The sequence below is a fragment of the Hibiscus syriacus genome, unplaced genomic scaffold (assembly GCF_006381635.1).
Source record: "Hibiscus syriacus cultivar Baekdansim isolate YM2019G1 unplaced genomic scaffold, ASM638163v2 tig00116943_pilon, whole genome shotgun sequence".
NCBI classification, from domain to species: domain Eukaryota; kingdom Viridiplantae; phylum Streptophyta; class Magnoliopsida; order Malvales; family Malvaceae; genus Hibiscus; species Hibiscus syriacus.
In genome coordinates, this window is record NW_024063478.1 from 293,759 (window position 1) to 317,923 (window position 24,165).

General features: G+C 36.5%; 1 pseudogene; it reads right to left on the bottom strand.

The window, feature by feature from the left end:
• Positions 1 to 139: 139 nt before the first annotated feature.
• On the bottom strand, positions 140 to 23,565 carry LOC120188295 (annotated as a pseudogene).
• Between the last annotated feature and the right edge of the window lie 600 nt (positions 23,566 to 24,165).

Here is a 24,165-nt window from a genome sequence, read left to right on the forward strand (position 1 = left end):
CAAAACCCAAATTTGTAATAATAGATGCACAGCTACATGTACTAAACTCCCCCTTTCGGCTCCCTGCCTTTCCAAAAAAAAAAACTTTACCAGAACTCGAACAAAAAAGACAGACCGATATAACCACCTGAAATTCAGCTCATATTCTGACTATCACGCTTCCAATCATACCCTGGGTCCAACCTGCCGTCTATTTGAGCTGCTCATCGTCGGATTGGAGGCATTCAACGAGAAATTCATCATAAAATGTGCAGTCTTTAAGCATTAGTTTAATGTTGGAGCCAAGAGCATCTGCCAGATCGCCCATAACAGCAACTGCTGCTTTCGTCACACTTTCATCCCTGCAAAGAAGTATTTAGATGGATAATAGCAAAGGGTAAGCATCAATGTACTAAAGAGGAAATAATAAAGAGCATAAATCTACCTTTGGCTGTCTGAGACAAATTCTATGAACTTCAAAAGATGTTGAGCATAGGGCATCATCACATCAGGTTTCACACCCTTGAAACCTTGAAGGATACCGGAAAAAGCTTCAAAAACACTACGTCTGAGCTGGTTGCCATAATCCATCATCTCCTCATCGGCAGTTTCCATATTGGCACAGATTTCGGCTGCTTCCTGCATCATGGGTAAGGCATAGGGGACATACTTCTCAAAGTGCTCTCCAATTGCAAGAGCAATGTCCCCAAAGAAAGAGAATATGGGAGGCTTTACAGACCGATGAAGTTCTGAACTAGCAAGATCCTTCAGAAGAAGACCCATGATCCCATCACAATAAGGTAAGATCTTGTCATCCAAGGCTCGGCAGATATCACCAACAACCCCAACCGTGATTCCACAAACTTGATATTCCTCAAAATTCTGCAATCCCATCTCAAGATACTTAAAGAACTCAGGCTGAACAGATTTGAGAAAAATAATTATGATATTTCTCTAACAACATATTACATCTTTTAAAGTAAGAATTAGTGAAAAAAATAAGAAAGAATCCCTAAAAATTAGGAACTACAATTAGAGACATATTTACACTAAGTCAACTCCTAAAAATAAGGAAGAAGATTCAGTCCCTTAATTCTAGGATTTCTAACACTCCCCCTCAAGCTGGTGTGTAGATATTTATCAATCCCAGCTTGCCAATAAAATCTTCAAACACATTCTTACTCAAACTTTTAGTTAGCAAGTCTGCAACTTGTTGCTTAGTAGGAAGATAGGTGATACAAACTTCTCCTGAATTTACCTTCTCTCTGATGAAATGAAGATCTATCTCCACATGTTTAGTACGATCGTGATGAACTGGGTTATGTGCTATACTGACAGCAGCTTGATTATCACAATATACATTCATAGGTTTAACATATAATACTTTAAGTTCATTCATTAATCTTTGTAACCAAATTCCTTCACATATACCATGAGATAAAGCTCGATATTTTGCCTCTGCACTGCTACGAGCCACAACAGATTGTTTTTTACTTCTCCATGTCACAAGATTGCCCCACACATAGCTACAATAACCACTTGTAGATCGTGTGTCACTCACTGATCCTGCCCAATCAGCATCAGTGTAAAGTTCTATGTCACGACTGGTGTTTTTCTTGAAATGAAGACCATTACCATTTGTTCCTTTCAAATACCTTAGCATCCTGTAAACCGCCTCCAAATGTTTTTCCTTTGGAGCATGCATATATTGACTGATGACACTCACACTGAATGCAATATCAGGTCGGGTGTGAGATAGATAAATTAGTTTTCCCACGAGTCGCTGGTATCTCCCCCTGTCTACTTCTTCCCCATCATCATCATTGCCTAGCTTAGAATTGAACTCCATTGAAGTCTCAGCATGTTTACAACCTAGCATGCCAGTTTCAGCCAATAAATCAAGAACATACTTTCGTTGGGAAATAGAAATGCTTGTCCGAGTCCGTGCTACTTCCATGCCAAGGAAGTATTTGAGATTCCCCAAATCTTTAAGCTCAAATTCTGTGTTGAGGAAGTCTTTTAGTTTCAACAGCTCACTCGAATCATCCCCTGTTAGAATAATATCATCAACATAGACGATAAGAATAGAGTATTTCCCATTTCCCGAGTGTTTGTAAAATAGTGTATGATCTGCTTGCCCCTGGGTGTAATTCCTGCTGGTCATAGCCTTGGCAAACCGGATGAACCAAGCTCTTGGGGATTGTTTTAGTCCGTATAGTGACTTCTTTAATCTACATAATCGTCCTTTTTCTTCTTCAAAGCCTGATGGAAAGTCCATGTATACTTCCTCGCTCAAGTCTCCATTGAGGAATACATTTTTTACATCAAGTTGTGTTAAGGGCCAATAAAGGTTGACAGCTAAGGAAAGTAGCACTCGAACAGTATTCAGCTTTGCAACGTGGGCAAACGTCTCATCATAGTCGAGACCATAAGTTTGAGTAAAGCCTCTTGCCACAAGTCGGGCCTTATACCGATCAATACTCCCATCAGGCTTGATTTTTGTGGTGAAAATACATTTACAACCCACGATTTGCTTCCCTTCTGGCAGATCTGTAACTTCCCATGTCCCATTATTTTTGAGAGCATTCATTTCTTCAAAAACAGCATGTCTCCATTCGGTTGATTCCAAAGCCTCTTTCACATTTCTTGGAGTCTTTTACACTGTCAATATTAGTTACAAAAGTTTTGTAAGCTTTAGATAAATTTCCATAGGATACAAACCTAGATATTGGATGCGTAGTACAAGCTCTTGTGCCTTTACGAACAGCGATAGGAAGATCCATATCCGACGAACCAGGAGACTGATCTGAAACAGGACAGTCCTCGGAGTTGGATGAATTTGGCACTGCTACTGTGTCGTTTTTAGGAGGAAAATGTTTTCGAGAATAAACAATGATTTCTTGAGGCCGTAACTGGGGTTTCTCAGAAGGATTAGGTTGTTGAAGCTTACTTCCAATAGGGATTTCATCGTTGGAAAATTCATTTTTCTCCAGTGGAACACTCAAATATGGTGTTATGAGGACAGGGTCACCCTTAGAATTTTGTGTAACAGTGGTGTTAAGGATAGGCTCAGGGGGTATAATAAGAAGAGTATGAAGAGTCTCATCTTCACTAAGAGTCTCCCCCTAAAGATGAGTGGCAGAAAAATACGGGTCGGTTTAAAAAAATGTGACATCACGAGAGATAAATATGCAACGCAAGGTGGGTGAGTAACATTTTGATGCAGGGGGATCCGAGACAGATGATGCTGAGCTGTCAGATTGCACGTTGATGGCGCTGAGATACCATGAGTTGGCAGATCAGCGCAAAGGCAGGAATTGATTGTGACATGTTCCTCATTGGGGTCGTTTTGAGTATGTTTCAGTCTTTTGGCCATAACTTTGGCTACAGGTGTCAGAATCGCGCATAAGACCCCCAATCCGGAAAGCTCTTTTCGACGCGCACGCTCTCCACATTGAGCCATGCTCCATGTGGCCTTTTTTTCAACCTCAAATTCTGCCGTTTTCCCCTCCGAATCACTAGATTTAGTTATTTTTTACTATTTATGGTAATATTTCGATTGTTAATTAGGAAGTCAATTTAAATTCGATTTAGGCCGGATTTTTGGGAGATTGCTTATTTTATTTCGAATTTCAATTTAGAGTGATTTTCGGGATTTTTCTATTTTTGGCAAAATTCGAATAAAGACGATTTTTTTGTTATAACAGTCCGACTTGTGGACTGCTTTTTGGATGGTTTTTGTAGGACATGTAAAGGAGTTTGGAGATTAAGATTTCTAGAGGGCATACGATTTATTAAATAACATGCAGTAAGGACAGCCTCCCCTCATAGGTATTTTGGAACTTTCATGGTAAACATTAAGGCTCGAGCAATAGCTAGTATATGTCTATTTTTTCTTTCTGAGATCCCGTTTTGTTGAGGTGTGTCTGGACAAGAGCTTTGATGAATAATGTCTTGTTCAGAGAGATAAGGGCTTAAAACAGAATTGAAATACTCCCTTCCATTATCAGTGCAGAGCGTGTGTATGTTTGAGTCAAATTAGGTTCGGATCATGGAGTGGAAATTCTGGAATACCTTTGGAGTTTTTGTTTTTTCTTTTAGAAGGTAAACCCAACATACTCTAGTATGGTCATTAATAAATGTTATGAACCATCTAGCCCCCGTGATGTTTTTAACATGACTTGGCCCCCATAGGTCACTATGAATCAAAGAGAAATGTTTGGATTATATATAAGGCTTCAATGGATAAGGAACACGGGTATGTTTTGACAATTGATAGATTTCACATTTCAGGGAATTGATTTTTGTATTCCGAAATAACATAGGGAGCAAATGCTTCAAATACAAGAAATTTGGATGTCATAACCTACGATGCCACATCATGATAGTGTCCTCATTTGAAGCAAAGAGAGTAAATACTCCTTTTTTATTCTTGTACTTGTAGTCATCCCAAATATAGAGTCCATCATCAACCTTAGCAGTGCCAATCATCCTCCCCGATTTCTGTTCATGTATAATACAACCATCAACAGAAAATTCAGCACAAACAACCTTATCTTCAGTAAGTTTACTTACTGACAGTAAATTACAAGATAAATTCGGGACATGAAGAACTTCCTCGAGTGAGAAGTCCTTAGTGAGTCGAACAGCCCCAATTCCAGCAATAGATGAGTATGAACCATCAACTATCCGAATTTGAGATTGGTTGTGGCAGGGGGCATACGTATGGAATAATGATAAATTACCTGTCATGTGATCAGATGCTCCCGAATCTAGAATCCAGGATGGATGGTTACTAGATTCAGAAGTAATATTAAAAGCAATACCTTGAATAACCAAGGAACCATGGCTTATTGGTGCACCGAGTAACTTGTGAAGAGTTTCAAGTTGGGACTTTGTTAGGCGAACATCTTGAACGGCTTCAGTAGGTACAAGGGTCGCAGTGGATGAGCTGCCCAAGGATAAAAGAGCCTTGTTTTCCTTCTGAATTTTTGTTGTACCGGGATAACCGTGGAGCTTGAAACATTTTTCCTTTGTGTGGCCGGTACGGTTACAATAGCTACACCAAAGTCGATCTCCTGAGCGACTTAGTTTTGAATCATTCCCTGCTCGAATATTTTGAGATTGAGGGCCCCTTGAGACCAGGGCAGATGATTCAGTAGGACTATGACCATAATTGGTCACAGGTTTTGGTTCCTTGGAATCTCCCATCATTACTCGGTGACGATTTTCTTCTCTCCGAACCTCTGTAAATGCTTCTCTAATGGTTGGAATAGGGGTCATACCCTGAATACGATCACAAACTTCGTCCAAGTCTCGGTTCGGCCCTGCTAGGAGCTCATAGAGTCGTTCTTTTATTGAGACGTGACATGAACTTGATGTGCTCCAAGCCTTCACACCAGTCCACTTCATAGTATATATCGAGTTCCTGCCATAAGACTTTTAGGTTGTTGTAGTACTGTGTAACTTCAAGAGTTCCTTGCTAAATGTATTTTAATTTTAGCTTGATTTCAAAAACTTGAGAAGCATTTCCTAGATCAGAATAGTTCTCCTTGACTGCATCCCACATTTCTTTTGCAGTCTTGAACAAGAGGTAGGTTCGGCTTATGTGACTCTCTATGGAGTTGATCAGTCAGACCATGACAATAGAATTATTGAGTTCCCACGTAGAATATGTAGGATCAGTAAGGTGAGGACGTGGAATTTCTCCATTGATATATCCTAGTTTCCCACGACCTCGAATCACCATGAATACCGATTGGGACCATTGTAAAAAAATATTCACATCTAATCGATGATTAGTTATTGTGAGGGACGAATTAACATCACTATGAGATAGTGTTTGATTGATATTCTGAGTTACTTGTGAAGTCTCAGAATCAGAAATATTTCCAATATTTTCCATGATAGAAAAACAAGACACGAGAGAAAAATAAAGAAGTAGAATGGATCAGAAATATCCCTACAGCTCTGATACCATGAATATATTTGAGAAAAATGATTATGATATTTCTCTAACAGCATATTACATCTTTTAAAGTAATAATTAGTGCAAAAAATAGGAAAAATCCCTAAAAATTAGGAACTGCAATTAGAGAAATATTTACACTAAGTCAACTCCTAAAAATAAGGAAGAAGATTCACTCCCTTAATTCTAGGATTTCCAACACAGACATATACTTCTCAAACTGAGATCCAGTGGCATAAGTAAGAGCACCTATTGCAAGCATCACTTCCTCGTGAACAGTAGAGCTACGGCAACCAAATACTTTGAGGAACAAAAACATGATCTGATCAGCAGCCTGAAGTATGATGGGTTTTGTTTCATTTGTGCTGCTAAGTTTTTGGATGATTACCTGCAAAAGACATGTTTGCAAGTCCCTTTCTTTTCTCTATCATCTGATGACACAATCTGAATTTCCATGATCTGGCCCAACTTATTCATAATGGTCGGTAATAGATGTGTTATGATGGAAGATGCTTCCACAATGTTGGAACATCTCACAACTTCATTCAAGGTTTCATAAGCAGAATACCTGAGCTTGGAATCACAACCATCTGTCCGATCAGAAGTTGCAATTAGACAACTGATTATGTCAGTGAGATATGGAAAAATAAGAGACGAACTTGGTCCTGCATCCTCATAGCCTTGGACAAGGTAATAGATTGCCCCACAAACTTTCTCAGCTACATTGGGAACATCCTTAATGCTCTCCAACAACACACCGAGAACTCGTTTGAGATTCTCAGGAGAAATGATAGAAAAATCGGTAGTTGGACTGTGAAGTAACTCAAAAATATGACTAAGAGTCCAAGCAGTGGTGTCCTTCACATGGTTGTTCACATCCTTCATGGCATTAAGCAAAAAATCCAGACCCAACTGTACCAGAGGGGAGAGCTTATCAACAGTTGGACCTTCAAGAATATACCCAAATACATAAGTGGCAGCCTCTCTACAATGCCAATCTGGCTTGACGATGTTAGATTCCACAAATAGCATCACAAGAAGCACTATAGCATCCCCAACCGCAAAGTCATCAAAGGCTCAAGGCGCATCGAGATGCAAAGTGTCCTGGAGCCTTAAGGCACGAGGCGCATGAAAGGCGCGGGATTCACGAAGGCGAGGCGCATGATATCCAAAAAATTATAACACATGTATATATTAATGCAATCAAACTCAAATATCATAGATACCCAATATTATGCTTCAATAGAGTTTATTCTCAAATTCAAAATACCAACCTAACGTCATAAAAGTTATCAACAAGCATAATCAAGTACTAAGTTTAACAAAAACATTCAACATGCAAAAACAAAACATCAAATAAAGTCACTGATAATCATCATCAAACATCAAACTAATCCTCATCATCATCGTCAAGTGGTATGTCATCATCTTCCTCCTCATCCATCTCACAATCCCCAATGTCTTCTTCTTTAGACTCTCCTCTAGCATAACAACTTCATCATCTTCATCTACAAGGTGTGGTCTAGATTTTTCCTTTCCTTTCGAGCTTGAACTAGCAACGTTCTTTCTTCTAGTATTATGGTCACGCTCATAAGCTCCGGAAGCTATACCAACATCCTTCCATGTCAAATCGTCATCATCAAACACATAATCTTCATTTTCTTCTTCATCCTCATCCATTCTACCAAGCAACCATTCGTTACTTTCATCAATGTCATCCAAAGAGATTGGATCAATGACATCACGATGATTATAATGTCGCTTTAACGCTCGATTATATTTCACATAGACTAAATTATTGAGCTGAGTTTGCGCAAGTCGGTTTCTTCTTTTGTTATGAAGCTGCCAAATTATAACAGAATAATCAAGAGTCAAAAACATTACTTATGATGTTTCTTAAATGATATATGAGTTACTTACGAGGCTAAAAATACTCCAATTTCGCTCACAACCACTTGCACTACACGTAAGGCTGAGGACTTTGATGGTAAACTTTTTTAATTCCGGTGCATCATTGCCAAAAGAAGCCCACCACTCAGCTGTAAATATATATTTTAGAATAAGTTTTAGAACAAGCAAAAATTAAATTTGATTTATATTATTTTATATATGTATAAAGAAAGTAACCTGGTGACTTTGCTTCTCTTTGACGTATGCATATTGCCATCCCAAATATACATTCGGCGTTCCTATAAAGTGACAATTGGTCCTCTATTTTACCTTGATCAACAACACTCGGCACTAATCTCTCAATGCATTTAAGCAACCCGATCATCACCTCCTTATCCTCTTGAATTTGGGGATTTGAGTAGAATAATTGAGGATTCAAATAACACCCGGCCGCGTGTAATGGTTGATGGAGTTGACATTCCCACCTTTTGTCAATAATTGCAAACACATCTTTGTACTTGTCCTCCACATTATTAAAGGAGTTTGCAATTGCTTCTTTTGCCCTATCCATGGCCTCATATACATAGCCCATGGCCGGCCTTTTTTCACCATCAACTAACCTAAGCACTTTTACGAGAGGACCCGTCATCTTAAGGATATACACAATTGTACTCCAAAAGGTAGGCTTTAAAACAATGGATGCGACTCTTTTACCGCCATGCTCTTTTGAGTATTTACTCTTTCTCCATTCATCAGAAGTAAACAACTTTCTAAGGTTTGCCTTTTAAACTTGTATTGAACGAAAAGTGATGTAAGCGGTGGCAAATCTGGTTATCGCGGGTCTCACCAACTCTCTTTTCCCGGTAAACTTCCTCATCATGTTTACAACACCTGTACGGCTATATATAAACCCGTTTAAGGCCATTGCTCTCTTCAACGTGACACGAACTTTCGAAATCTTTCATATGTCTTCAAGCATCAAATCAAGACAATGAGCAGCACATGGAGTCCAGTATAAATGTGGAAGTTTCGCCATCAATAAACGTCCTATAAAGATATAAAAAATTAAAATAGTATAAAACTTCAAGTCTTATATAATTATATAAATATATACAAATATAATAATTTAATGTTGACGTTTCATCACCTGCTGCTACATATGCAGAAGCATTGTCGGTTACCACCTGAACAACATTCTTCTCACCAACCTCCTCAACCATATCATCAAGCATAATAAACAATTGTTTGGTATTCTTCACAATATCCGAAGCATCAATTGATTTGATAAAAACCGACCCTTTTGGAGAATTGACTAAAAAGTTGATAATGTCTTTGTGTGCAACCGAGTCTCTCCATCCATCTGACATGATTGAGCAACCATATTTAGCCCAATACTCGTGATGTACTTGTTTCACCATCTCATCGGTTGCCTTAACCGCTTTAGTTAAAAAAGGAACTCGGATTTCGTGGTACGTAGGAGGTTTGAAACCCGTCCCACATTGCACCACCGCTTCCATTGCTACTTTAAAACTATCATAATTTGCTGCATTAAACGCCAATCCAGCATCAAAGAACCAGTTTGACAACTCCATACATGCTTTCTCCCGTAGTTGTTTTTTACATGCTTCATTGATGCTTGGTTGCTTCATTTTCCCATCTTTTCTGTTTTTCACAACTTGTTCGGGTGGTGGGGTGAAAAACATATCAATTGGTCATTTAATGCCCTTTTGCTTCTTTGATGTTTTACTAGTACTATTACCACTTTTGCGAACACATATACCAACTTCATCATCCTCATCATCCCCAAAGTTGTCTACATCATCAAAATCATATAAAACTTCCGCTTCTTTTTTATTTTGACACTTTTTCTCCATGTATTCTCTAATCTCCTCGCGTACATGAGCTGGACATTTTAGACATCTTGTACTATTCCGGTATCCACCCATTATATGTTGTTTAGCCCTATAAATACCTCCGGAAGTGATTTTATCACAAAACATACATTTTACTTTACCTTTGCCCATGTCAATGCAATACTTCCAAGCTATATCTTGCTTTGAAGAAGTTGATGACTGATTTTTAGAAGTCATAATGTCAAATCAGATTTTCCAAAAGCAAAATATTGATGATTAACAACTGGAATATTGTCCCAGAAGCCAGAAAAATGAAAACAGAAAATTAAATAAGAGAAACTATGATTATCAAGAACATACACATACGCAAACGAATAACTGCATACTTAAAAAATGAAAAAAAACAAGAACAGACACATACGAAATTACGAATAAATGTATACTTAGAAAAGAAAAGAAAAAAAAAAGAACAAACACATACGCACGAATTGTGGTGATTATCAAGAGAATTTGATTCAGAAAAACAAAATTCTTTCAACACAGATGGTTAACAGTATAAATCGAAAGATCAATCGAAGAACAGAATCACTTACGGGAAGAATTGAATGTGTGAATCGATTAATCGAATTGTTGCTACTTTCTTGTTCAACGTCGTAGTCTCCAGTCAAAGAAAAGGAGGAAGAGAACGATCGATAGATTAGTATGTATGGATTAGAAGGCCGATTGACAGTAGATTGAGGGTTTTAAATAAGAAAGGAAAAGGAAAAATAAGAAAAGGAGACTCTTACGTGTAGTTAGAGCCTTAAAAGACAAATCAAATTCAAATAATAATAAAATATTTTCTTTAAAAAAATTAAAATGAAGATAAGATAGGATAAGTTTATTTTGAAATTTAATATTAAAATTTGTGTTCTGTGAAATATTATTATTTAAATTAGTATAATGTAAATTTCAGAATAATTAAATTAGATTTCAAAATAAATAAATTTAATTATTTTAGTAAAATTCGAATAATTTAAGTATACATACTCACAAAACTTTTAAATCACAGATTTATATCCTTCACTTAGTTATTAATCAGTAAGTTAATTAAACATTCTTTTTAATCTATGCTAATACCCTTTCTTTCCGAGTTTCATCAATTAATCGCAATGCATTCCTATTATAAGTTTGCTTAATTTTTAGACTCTCACAAATTTTGATGAGCGGAAAAGAAAATATCAAATACTGATAGATAAATAAACTTAGGTGAAGAAATGACCAAAAACGATTACAAAGCTTATTTGTTTGAAACAACATAACGAAAATGGTTATTCATTTTTGCAGACCATGTATGCATAGAAGAGAAGGCCCAGCAGTAATAATTACAAGGTTTTAAGCCCACATCGTGCCTCAATTGCGCTTCGACTGAGCCTCGCGCCTCAGAGCCTCGCTGCGCCTAGGCTACGTGCCTCGTTTCAGTGTTGAAAAAAACCCCATCCAGTGAGCCTCTGCGCTTTTGCGCCTCAGGCGCGCTTTTTACAACTATGCCCAACCGTTCTAGCAACAAGACCTAGACAAGTACCACTTGCCATTGATATATTCCAGACTGTATCATCCTGGTCTTGATCCTCTTCCTGCTTCAGCAAAGTTTCCAACAACAGAGGAACAAGAGACGATGAAGCCCTCTCTATGAAACAAGAATGAGAAGGTCCAGAGTCACCACTTTCAGGATTCTCAAACTCCTGAAGTTCAATCTCTTCATCACATATAGAGCTCCAGAACTCAATTGCTTGGAGAGCAACAGTCTCCTCATCGCCTTTTACAACATTTGATGTCAGCTGAAATAGCGTTTGCATGTAAGGCTCAAGGACCTCATAGTATGTTGATGCTATAACAACAAGGCACTCAAAAGCAGCCTGCCTGATTTCCACCTCTTTGGACATGGCAGTGTCACAAACAACCTTCATGATATAATTCCGCTCCATCTCGTTCTCAAAGTTGGTATGTGCAAACTCTAAAGCATTATACAAAGCCTTGGTTGCTGCAAGCCGAACCTCAGGCACATGGTCAGCTAGGTTCATCCCTTGGACAACATCGGTAAGAACAGCGTTGACTTCATCTTGAACAAGATCCTGATGAGATATCTCTTCACAAACATATCCCAGTGTTTCCAAGGTAGCCTGTTTCAGGGAAGCAGGCTTGTCTTGCTGGGTCATATTGTTAAGCAATGACCCAATCAGTTCAGGCCACTGCTTCCGAGGAATCTCAATTGAAGCAATTTTAGCAATAACTTGAGAAGAAGTGTGCCTCGCCTCAGGAACAGATGAGCCAAGGGTTTTTAAGAGAGAGTCGTTGATTTGAGACTTAATAGAAACATCAATTGCCATCCATTGTTGAACAAGTTGTTCCTTCCTAATAGCATCTTTGGCATCTAATGAATTCTTAAACACAATACCAGCCAATCTACGGGACTCGACAGGTTTTTCGTTATTTGAAAGCTCAACTGACAATGAAAGAAGGAAAACAGGCATGTTCTGTTCTTGGAACTGCCTCAGACTAGCCTCTGCCTCTGTCCGAATTTTTGCATCTGCCGATTGGGCAGCCAGCAGAAATTGAGTGATCTCCATGGCCATTTTAACTACACTGCAATTGAGAAAATAAAACACCAATCAGCACTGTCGACTAGGATACAAATCCATTAAAAGAGATTGCAGCAGGTTATAACTGAACAAGGTCAAACAGTCAGAATGTAATAAGCATGGTTGGATACCTGAAGGAGATCCTGAAGGTACGAACTTATCAAAACCACACAAGTAACACAACAAACAAATATCAACATTTACTGAGCTGAAAATAGATTTGAATACTAATGCCACCGATAGGTAAACTGTGAAAACTATGCCGAAACAGTGAAACCATGCTTCCCACTAAAACGCAATTAAATCCCTATTCTTAATAAAGAATACGCAAATTTCAAGTGCGTGCAGTAACTGATATGTTCAAAGTTAATTTTCTCAATCACTACCCCTCACAATGATATTTTTATATTATTTTCTTTCAAAGTTCAAGGTAAACAAAGAAATAAAAGCATTACAATTCAATGTTTCAAGGACCTATATAACATAAAGCCAAAAGTCCTTCTATTCCCATTCGCATAATCACAGAAATCAAGCAGTTTTATGCTAAGCAAAGACTAAAAAATCAAAGCATAATATAAAAGCCATAATCTTATTCGTTTACACACAGGATGGTCAATCAAACAGAAAAAAAAACATAACTAAAAATATATATAATAAGTAAACAATAATCAAACAAAAAAGAACAAGCAAACCGAGATCTACATATTTGAAAGAAAGAAAAAACAGAAGAACAAATGGAACGAATTTTTTTAAAAGCTGAAAACCAAAACCCTAACAGAAACCCACTGAAGTACACGTAAAGAACCATAGATCTGAAGCTAAAACAGATACGAAAATGAACAGACAACCTCGAAGCAAAGATTGTTACACCTCAAAGAAATATGCGATGAACGAGAGGGATTTCAAGATAAGCACACTGGAGTGGCAGAGAGAACTTAGGGTTTTTCTCTCACGAAAATTCGCTTCCTGGTGTTTTTTTTTCACACTGCTTTCCTGCCTGCTGATGCCGAAGCTAAAAGGAATGAAAAGGAACAAAAACCAAAAGGGAGAGAGAAATGGGGAAGCTATGGATTTGAAGAAATGGGATTTGATGATTTCAGGTATTTATATAAATCAATTTCGAATGATGGGAGGAAGCGGGATGTGGAAACACATGCACACTGAAGGGGAACGGGCAGCTCCTGCCCGTCTCCCCCCAAAACCCCAGATTTTTAAAATCTCCCACGTGCGACGCTCTTCCCACGTGCCATTTGAATTATTTCGGGAATTTATTTGGGCCCATGGGCTTCCGCAAGTGTAACCCGCTCAGGAGGGACAGGAAATATTATATTTTGGATTCACGAACGATCTTTTAATTTAACACTAATTTATGTATATCTGGAAATTATAGTGAAATTTAAAAATTAAATTAGTGATAGCCTTTGACCAAAAGGGGGAAAAAGGTTATAGATTGAGTGTTTTTTTAAAAAATTAAAAATAATTATGAGATATATATTTAAATTTAAATGTAAATCACGAATTAAGTGACCTCAATAATTAAGAAATTGTTGTTATTTTTTGAGATTTCGGTTTTAACTACCGCGCGTGTAGAGGTATAAGCGTTCATTGTCAAATAAATGATTGGGAGTCTTGAACATATACCATATTATATTACCCCATACTTATTAAAAAAATAAATGATAAAATAACATTAAGATTAAAATTATCAATTATCAAGTTAAAGATATTTTGATTCATTCACACTATTTGTGGTTTAATTTCATTTCTGAAATGTTAAATTTAGAAAAATAATATTAAGTACCTAAAATTTATTGTTTAAGCAAGTAAAGGTTGAATAGATGTACGGATGTCTTTCGTTTGGCTCATTGCTGCAATTTCTTGTGGGAGATGTTATGCACTGTATTATTCGAAGGAAGCATGTTAAATCAGCTCGGTTGCTGTCCCAGATTGTGCTAGCTAGTCTTATCCGGGTTCCCTAGTACCAGGCTTCTTTGCTTCAGGCGTGTTGTTCTGGTTATTGAGATTTGGCGCAAGTATCGTCTGTTTGTGTGCAGGTTGATTGAAGCTTCCAATCGATGAGTTGAGTGAAGGGTCTGTGTTAGTTTTCCATGATTGAGGGCATCAGGCTTCGCAGTTTCTGTTTCTTTCCTTAGGGAGTTTTGCTTTCTTATCTGTTGGTTCCTGTACTGGTTTTGCTGCTTGGATTTGCTGATGATCAAGTTGATGTCCCTTCATTTGATGCTTACATGGTGTACTCTTTTGCCCCACACTTAGGTTTAGGGAGTTCGGATTTTTTTTCTGATGTTTTCTTGTATGTTGCATTGAAGCATGTTGAGTTTAGATTTTTTTTGGGGGGGCATGTTTCGTATGCTAATTGTGAAATGACGAAATTATCCTTATGCATGTACGGTGGTTTAGTAAGGTCTGTGTATGACTTCGATTTCTTTTTAAATATTTATCATTGTATGAACTTCTGTTGTGTGAATGTCATAAAAGTTTTAAATCTAGTTCCGTCTAAAAATAATTCGTATATTTGTTTTGGATCTAGATCACCTCTCTAACTAATGTAATATTCGATATCCAACTTAGATAATCTCGATTAAATATTGAATGTTACAAAACTACTCCCTCATTAATTTCAAATATTGTATCCAAGTTAAACTATTAATTCCTCGGGTATTCCAAACCGAAGATGGTGCCATTATCAAACGTTAGCATATTCTAGCAATGATTCTATCTCAAAAAAGTATTCGGGTTTAAGTCACTAAATTTTTTTAATGGTCCAGTGTGATTACAATATAACATCTTTTTAGAATATTTCCTACAATAGACAACGCGCACACACACATATATCACTCGATGGGTTAAAATACTATTAATTTCTTCTAAAACGAATAATACTCCCTTTAATCACACTACAACAAAACAGGATATATAGCGGCGTTTTCAGCGGCGTTTTCAAAGCAAACGCCACTAAATTTATACATATCGCGGCGTTTATATTCAAAACGCCACAAAATGGTAACATTGACGGCGTTTTTTCATAAACGCCGTTAAAACTCGTACTTTAGCGGCGTTTATTTCACAAAAGCCGCTACATATAAGTACTTTAGTGGCGTTTTAAAACAAACACCGCCATAGAATCCTACTTTAGTGGTGTTTTAAAACAAACACCGCCATAGAATCCTACTTTAGTGGAGTTTGTTAGTAAAACGCCGCAATAGAGACAAACCTTAGTGGTGTTTGTCACTAAAACGCCGCTATAGAGTCATACCTTAGTGGCGTTTGTTATAAAAACGCCGCAATAGAGGCAACTTAGTGGCGTTTGTTAGTAAAACGCCGCAATAGAGACAAACCTTAGTGGCGTTTGTCACTAGTGGCGTTTGTCACTAAAACGCCGCTATAGAGCCATACCTTAGTGGTGTTTGTTATAAAAATGTCGCAATAGAGGCTAACCTTAGTGGCGTTTGTTGTTGAAACGTCGCAGTAGAGGTACACGTTAGTGGTGTTTGTTATTACAACGCCGCCTTGGGATGCATAATCTCCTTCCCCTGAATTTGTAATGTGTTTCTTTCTAAACCTTTCTTCCTTCATCCTCAACGAGCATCTTCATCCTCAACGAGCATCTTCATCAAATCGACATGCTAGTCACCACCGTCGCGCCGCCAGTCACCACCGTCACACTGCCAGTCACTCCTCAAGGCTCAAAATCTAGGTACGCTTCTAAATATCTTCTCATGGAATCCATGTTAATAAAAACCCTAAGAAGACTAATCGGTTTAAAGTCTCCAATTGATGAAGGATTATCATTCTTCCATATAAAAAAAATAGCATATTGAATATGTTCAGCCTTGTCCATAACTCTTTGAAAGTCTCTGCACCGCAATTTTTTGTCCATTTGCTAGTGTCCAATGGAAAGCTTTACAATATTTCAATGACATTTCAATAAAATCGTATACTTATAGGTCACTATACTAAATTACTGTAACTGTGGTTTCTTTATAAACTCATAAGATTAAGTATAAACAGTGTTAGTTCTTCAAGAAGTTTCATGAGTTTGTGGCTGCTCAGCCTTTTCCAGAATCCTACAAGTCGTTGGATTATTTATTTCTACTGTTTTGGTTCAATTATTTGTTTCTACTGCAAGGTTTTACTGTTTCAATGAATGTTTTGTTTGTATCTTATAGTCCTTAAAGGTTTAAATAACTTAATAACCTAGAGGGATATATATGAGGATATATAACCAACCTAGAGGGACTACATTAGAAGTGTTTGTAAGTCTTGAACTGGTATTCTTTTAAAGTATGGTTTGCCTAGTAAAGCTACAGGTACAACTGCTGAAAATTTTGCAAGAAAGGGAGTTGAAAATTGTATGCAATTTTTCAGTTGTTCTAAGGTGTAGTAATCATAACGATCAACTTGATGGTGTAAAATCAAGTCTAGTTCACACTAGATTTTTGGGGCACGACTTATCCTGGTAGTTGCAAAGTGGGGAACTTTGTTGATAGATTTTTAGTCTCTAATCATGTTAGGTCAGAATTATGGATAGGCATGAACATTTATATTTTGTTATCAGATGACATCTCTTTAAGGTTAGAGGCTAAGAAATCTGAATTATTACCAATAAAGGATATCAATTTGAGTTGAACTTTAAGTTTTATGTCCATGTTTTTATCCTTAGTTAAAATGGTTTACTTTAGAGCATGATAATCAATGCGGTGTGGTGTGTGTCCTTTCTCCATATATTTCATGGTTAATCCATTTCTTATGGTTTTTACTGAATAAAAAGTCAAGATAATATGTTGGCTTATCTTGACTTTTTGGTTACACATTACCTCAATATAATTGAAACTCGAATGTCAAGTTTGAGGGGTTCTATAATACTCTTGATAATATGTGTTATGTTGTCTTTAGTATTTGATATTATATTAAGTAACAACAAACCTTAAAATTAATATTAACTGATAAAAGCATTAACATTCTGCTTTACATTTAATCTTAATGCTAAAAAATTGAAACACATAGGTCTATGAATAATTTGGCCTCTGTTATACCATGCTAAAATTTAACCAAAATCAGCTGGAAGTGTCAAGTTATATGATATGTTGAGCTCTTCTCAGAAGTATAGTATAATTTACTTACCCTGTACATAGCTATTGATCGGATAAAAATCTAGTGTTCTATTCAAAGGGAGTTGAGAAAATTAACACGAGATAGTAAAATTTGATCACTTCGAGGGGATCAACCTCCAAACAGTTGTCAAAAGGCTTTTTTGTTAATATTTTATTGCTTGAGAAAATAACCATAGGGCATAACATATTTATAGAGTTTATAAATCCTTGGTAACCAAGAATTAGGGTTTTCATACAAGGAAATAGAAAATATTTAAGGAAATTAAATATTCTAATATAAATTCATAAGATTAATGAACCAATTTAAAATAGTGAATTCCTAAAATATCCCTTATTCCTTGCCTCCTCGAAACATTCTTGTCCTCAAGGCTGTACAGCCACAAACTCATGAAACTTCTTTTCCAACGACTTGTGGGATTCTAGACAAGGTCCCTGGAAAGCTTTACAAACTCATAAGATTAAGTATAAACATTGTTAGTTCTTCAAGAATTTTTATACTGTATGATCTAACAGTAGGTGTGTTAATGTCCGCTATTTGTGAGTACTATATATGGGTGCAGAAATATGTGCAAGTATACGCAATCGAACAAGTAATACAGTGATAAGTTGAGTATCGTCTCCGCAGGGAATTGAGGAAATCAAATAAGTTTGTCAAGGCACTTTACTTTGTCACCTAAGTAAAGTTAGTGATGGTATGTACAAATGAGAATGTTGTGGCAAAATAGAATGTATGATGTGGAAATAGAATGGCGGTAGTGTGGTAGCAAATGGATATGTCGTGACAAATTATATTGTGATGCGTGCGAACAAATTGAAATGTCAAGGAAAAATAAAATGTAAATACGAGATTTAAAATGTAGGACTTTAGCTTTCTCACACGACAAGCTGCTTTGGGAATGAGTGATGGAGTCACTAAGGAAAATATAAGTCTACTTCTCCGAATGATTTTAACTCTATGCCTCTCCTTCCCGACAGAGAATACTAAGGTACCCTATGCTATCTCTAGTAAGGGACTCGGCAGATTCAAAATGCCCTGGCAAAACCGATTGGCGTAAACCCCTGCAGTGATCATATTGGTCCAGATAACAGGATATGTCTCTGCAATACCTTTTTGTGGCAGCATTAACATCTAACTTATCGTTCTTGCACAACTCCTTTTAGTCAAATGAAATCCTAGCCTTATCTCTAAGGTGGATTAGGCCTAATTACTACCTAGAACCCTTTGTTTATGTAGTTCCTCCCTAGTTTCTCTCGAATACTAAGGATATTTTGCCAAGGTATTCTCTCGAACCCTAAGAACCTCCTAAGAAAAGGCTACTCTCGTAGCTCCTACAACCTTAAGGCATTAAGTATCATAAACAAAATAGATTAAAGCATAGAAAAACAACCATTCTTTGAAATAAAAACTTAAACATCCAAGCGAACTCCCACCAAATAGGATTAGTTCATGGTGGGGTTCGAAATAAACAAGCACAAATCAAGTTTCATTCGTTCCTTACAACCCAATAACAAAATATGAAAGCAAAGAACTAAGGGAATGAGGAAAAGCCCACGAACTGCCCCCAGCAAACTAGCTCCTCTCGGATGACTTAGAACGCCACTTTTTCAAGCTTGTCACGGAGAAATTCCACGACAAGTAGGATTGACGGAGAAAAGTAAGACCTTCTCTCTCTAACTTTTAAGCTCAAAATGGCGTGAAACCAAAGTGCATAACATTGTGGCTTCATCCTCTATTTATAGGGGAGAAAAACCCTAAAGATTTATGTTAAAATTCCAAAGATACCCCAAATCATACTTAATTCACGTGAGGATCGGGCAGAGCTGACAGTGGTGATGCTGAGCAACTGGCAATGGTCCAGCCTGGATGGTTGACTGAGCACCCGATAGACAGCACTAATTCAGGCAGATTTCTTGGTCATGGTCAGAGATCCCGTGAAAATAAGGACAGTTGGCTCCAAAAATATCTTCTTTCATTTTGTTCGCTCTCGAAATGCCAATCCAACTCGGCATTTTCATTCTTCTCAGCAATCTCCTTATTCCACGACATTTTCCTTTTTCTTTTCCTTACTCTCAAATCTTGCACATCATTAAGCAAACACCTTCCCCATAAGGCAGCACCGATGACAAATTAAAATGCCACGGCAAACCTAATTCCACCACATGCAACTATATGCTCCTAAATGCATCTATGTGGTCCTAAATGAGCTCTTAGACATTCAATAACTTAAGTGAAAAGATCCAAAAATGTGACCTTTTTACGGAGTTATCAGTTAATAGAATAACTAATAATTTTTTAACAAGTTGTTGCTATGATAAACTCCAAAAACGTCTGTTTCAGTTGCTTACATTTGAAATGGATATTTCAGAAATACAAAATGGATAAGAGTTGGATGGATTTTTCAAGGGTAACTGACGGCTATCGAAATGGAGTAGAAACTTTTCTAAATTTAGCTTTTAAAATTCAAGCCATGAGAATATGATTCTTTTCCCTTGTAAGAAGTGTGCTAACATTAATTGGCATATTTATGAAGTTGTCTATGAGCATCTCATTGTTTTTGGCTTTGTTTGGGGCTATAAGAAATGGATATTCCATTGAGAGTGTACACCTTGTAGATCTTATTCCGTGAGTTATTTTGCTTATCCTTCTACTTCTCATCATCGATTTGGTAGAGAAGATGACATGGAGGGCATGTTGCGAGATGCATTTAGTATGCATAGTCATCACCAACTTGTTAGAGAAGATGATTGTGATCTTGGTTGTAATGATTTCACTGAGATTGGAAGAAATGCATGTGATGAAGAGCAAAATGGAGAAGCGGCAAAGTTTTATCCTTAATGAAATGAATAAGCAATTTTATGAGGGGTCAAAATATTCAAAACTCTCCTTTTTGCATTCATATTTTCCACTTAAAATGCTTGGGAGGGTAGACCAAAAACTCTTTTACATTGTTACTAGAGTTCTTAAGAGACATGTTTCCTTTTGCAAAAATCCCTTAATCATGAAAAGATATGAAGAGAATGATAAAGGATTTGGGTCTTGGGTATGAGAAATTTCATAGTTATCTGAATGATTGTATGTTTTATTGGGGTGATCGAAAAAATCAGGAGTCGTGTCATGTACGCAGAAAATCTCAGTCGATGAATGGGGACGTAGAAAATGTGAGTGCAGACGAAGTTGAAGCACAATCAATAAAAAATCTGCTAAAGATTCTGTGATATTTTCCTCTAATACCTAGGCTTCAAATACTTTTTATGTCTTTAAAGACTGCAGAGTCTATGAGGTGGCATCATGATGGGTGAACTGATGATGGATTATTAAGGTATCCTATAGATTGTTTAGCTTGGAAGTCATTTGACCAAAATTTTCCAAGTTTTGCAAGAGATCCCTGAAATGTCAGGCTCGATCTTGCATCTGATGGGTTTAATCTTTTTAAAATAATGAGTACTTCTTATAGTACTTGGCATGTTATGCTTGTTCCCTACAATTTACCTCAGTGTATTTGCATGAAACAATCATCCTTTATCTTATCAATGATAATCCCTGGTGAGAAAGGTCCCGATAATGATATTGACTTCTATTTGCAGCCTCTTATTGAAGAGTTGAAACAATTATGGGTGGGTGTCGAAACATATGATGTATTGAAGAATGAGTTGTGGACTATTAATGATTTCCCTGCTTATGCAAATCCATCTGGTTGAAGTACCAAAGGTTGGTACACTTGTCCTTGTTAGTGTTAAAGAACGAAGACTTTATTCTCTAATGTCACATGATTATCATATATTGATGCAAGATTTATTTCCAGTTGCTTTACATGGTTGCATGTCGAATAATGTAATGTCTTGTATAATTGAACTTTCCAATATAATGAAATGTATTTGTGGGAAAGTTCTCATAGTTGAAGAAGTTGAGAAACTGCAAGTTCGAATCGCATTGACTTTATGCAATCTGGAGAAGATATTTCCTCCTTCATTCTTCACAATTATGGTGCATTTGCTAGTTCATCTCCCTCATGAAGCTAAACTTGGTGGACCAATTTTCTATCGATGAATGTATCCTATAGAGTGATACTGGTTGGGTTATATGTATTCAATATATATTGCACATATATTTTAATGAAAACTATTAATATATAGTTGTGTTTGGTGTCTAGGTTTTCTTGCAAATTGAAGTATTATTGTCGTAATAAGCGTTACCCAGAAGGATCAATTGCTGAAGAGTATTTGGCAGAGGAGTGTATGACTTTTTGCTCTAGATATTTGGAAGCTGCTGAAACAAGATTGAATAGACCAAATAGAAATGAAGTGTCCAATATGAATAACTTAGCTGAGACTTATTTGTTTGGAAGTTATGGTGAACAACTCAGCAAAGTTGAAATTGCACAATTAGATGAGAAGTCTTAGGTACAAGCACACCGATAAGTTCTTTTCCATCACGATTCACTAAATCCTTTACGCAATTAAGTTTTACAATAAAAATTGTAATGTACTTTCTCATGACCTTTCATATTTCTCTTTCTTTAACTACATAATCTTCAACCTCAGAGAGTTTAAAGAAGTCTTAAGATCTCAATCACGCTCCAGAAGAATACATCAGCGACACATTCAAAAGTTATACACAGAAACTTTTCACAAATGGTTAGGGCATACGGTAAGCAAATAACTCCTTCCACGACACAAAACAATTATGTACAACTCTTATTGTTTTAATATATTGATATAAATGCTAACTGATTTAATTGTCATGCGTAATAGGTTTGGAGTGGGAGAGAAGTTAGTGAAGAGGTTAAATGGCTTTCTCAAGGTCCGAATAGAATTGTTAAAAAATTTAATGGCATCATCACTAATGGCTTCAGGTTCCACACAAAATCTCGTGAAAGATTAAGAATAACACAAAATTGTGGAGTAGTTGTTACTTCTTCAACTACAAGTTATGCTAGTGCCAGAGACAATCATCCTGCAGAGGGAGATGTAGAATATTATGGAATCCTTACGGATATCATTGAGTTGGATTATTATGGCAAACGAAAGGTTGTATTATTTCGGTGTGATTGAGCTGATGTAAATAGTACTTGAGGAATTAAAAGAGATCAATTAGGTTTATAATGGTGAACTTTTCTCGATTAATTCACACTGGTAAACAATTAATGGACGAGCCATATGTATTTTCTTCTCAAGTTAAACAAGTTATTACTGCCACTATTCAATGGATAAGGGTTGGTATGTTGTACTTCGTAACACCCTTAGAGACTTGATTGACATCGGGGATGGAAGTAGAGATGACATAGAAACAATATCAGAAACTTTGCCTTTTGTAGAACAAAATTTAGATTAACCTATTATTGGTACTAGTTCACACTTCCAATGAGTCCGGGATGACATGGATGAAGATATTTATGAAAATTGGTATGACATAACAATCTAGTTAGATGGTATATCTTAATTGAGTAATTTATAATGTTATCATTATATAAGTTGATGTCGTCGAATATATATATTACTAGTATTATTGTCGGTATTTACTAATATTGTTGTTTGTTTATTGTATATAATATGCCTAGGAGAAAATTAAGTGATCTGCAGATTATTCGAGATCCTACAGAGGAGGAAGAAACAAATAATAAAGAGTCGATTGGTGTTGGATCTACAGAGGAACCGAACACCATTAAAGAAACTATAGAAATTAAAGGTAATGTTCGACTCCCTACTTAAATGGTGATTGATTTTCTTATTGACTTGATTTTGAAAAACTACACTAAATTATTTCTTATGTAGCTGAAAATGGTCAAAGACGCAAGAGTATAGGTCGTACGATAATGAAGGAATTAAACCAACTTCCTCTTGGGGACCGTGTTAGAGTTTCAAGTAACGATATCGGTCAATCTATTGGGACAGAAGCACTTGTTCTATCAGGTTACCTAGGCGTAATTACATGAAATGCAAGTATTCTACCGATCAATTATGAGTCATGGTGTGAGATGCCCAATAGTAGTAAAAACCAGGCTATAGATTGCATTAAGGTAATAATTTCATTGTAAAAAATTATACATTGTACTTCAATAGTAATATATATTTACTTTCAATACTTATATAAATTATAGGAGAAATTTTCGTTAGAGGTCTCAGATGAATATTTAAAGAAAGCATTAGGAAAGAAATGGAGAGACTATGAGAGTTTCTTAAAAATATATATTTTAAGAACAACCTCAGCCTTGAAGGAAAGCTGCAAAATGTCCCACCTGGAATGCTAAGATATCAATGGGAAGATAAAGTCAGGTTTTGGAGTTCAAAGAAATGAGAGGTATGACACACTTTAAAAGTAATATTATATCAATAAATTATTGACTTTATAAGTCATGTGGAGTTCAAATTGTAGGACAGAGAGCACGTTGGTATTGCTAGTAGACAACAACAAAAGTTTACTCACACTGCTGGATCGAAGAGCTTTGCTCGTGTAGCTCATGAACAGGTATTCACGTTTTAATTATGATTATTGATATAGTCATTTTAAGTTGGTAGCATATAGTTTTTAACCATTTTTTCTATTATTTCTTACTTTTTTGTAAGTATTAATTTATATTCACCATTGTAGGAAATAACGTCCGGTAGTAGAGTTGGTCGAATACAGCTCTTTGAAATCACACATACAAAAAATATGGTTCTCTTATGGCTCCTGAAGCTGCATATATTATGGTATATTTACTGGACATAAAATTTTCATTCTG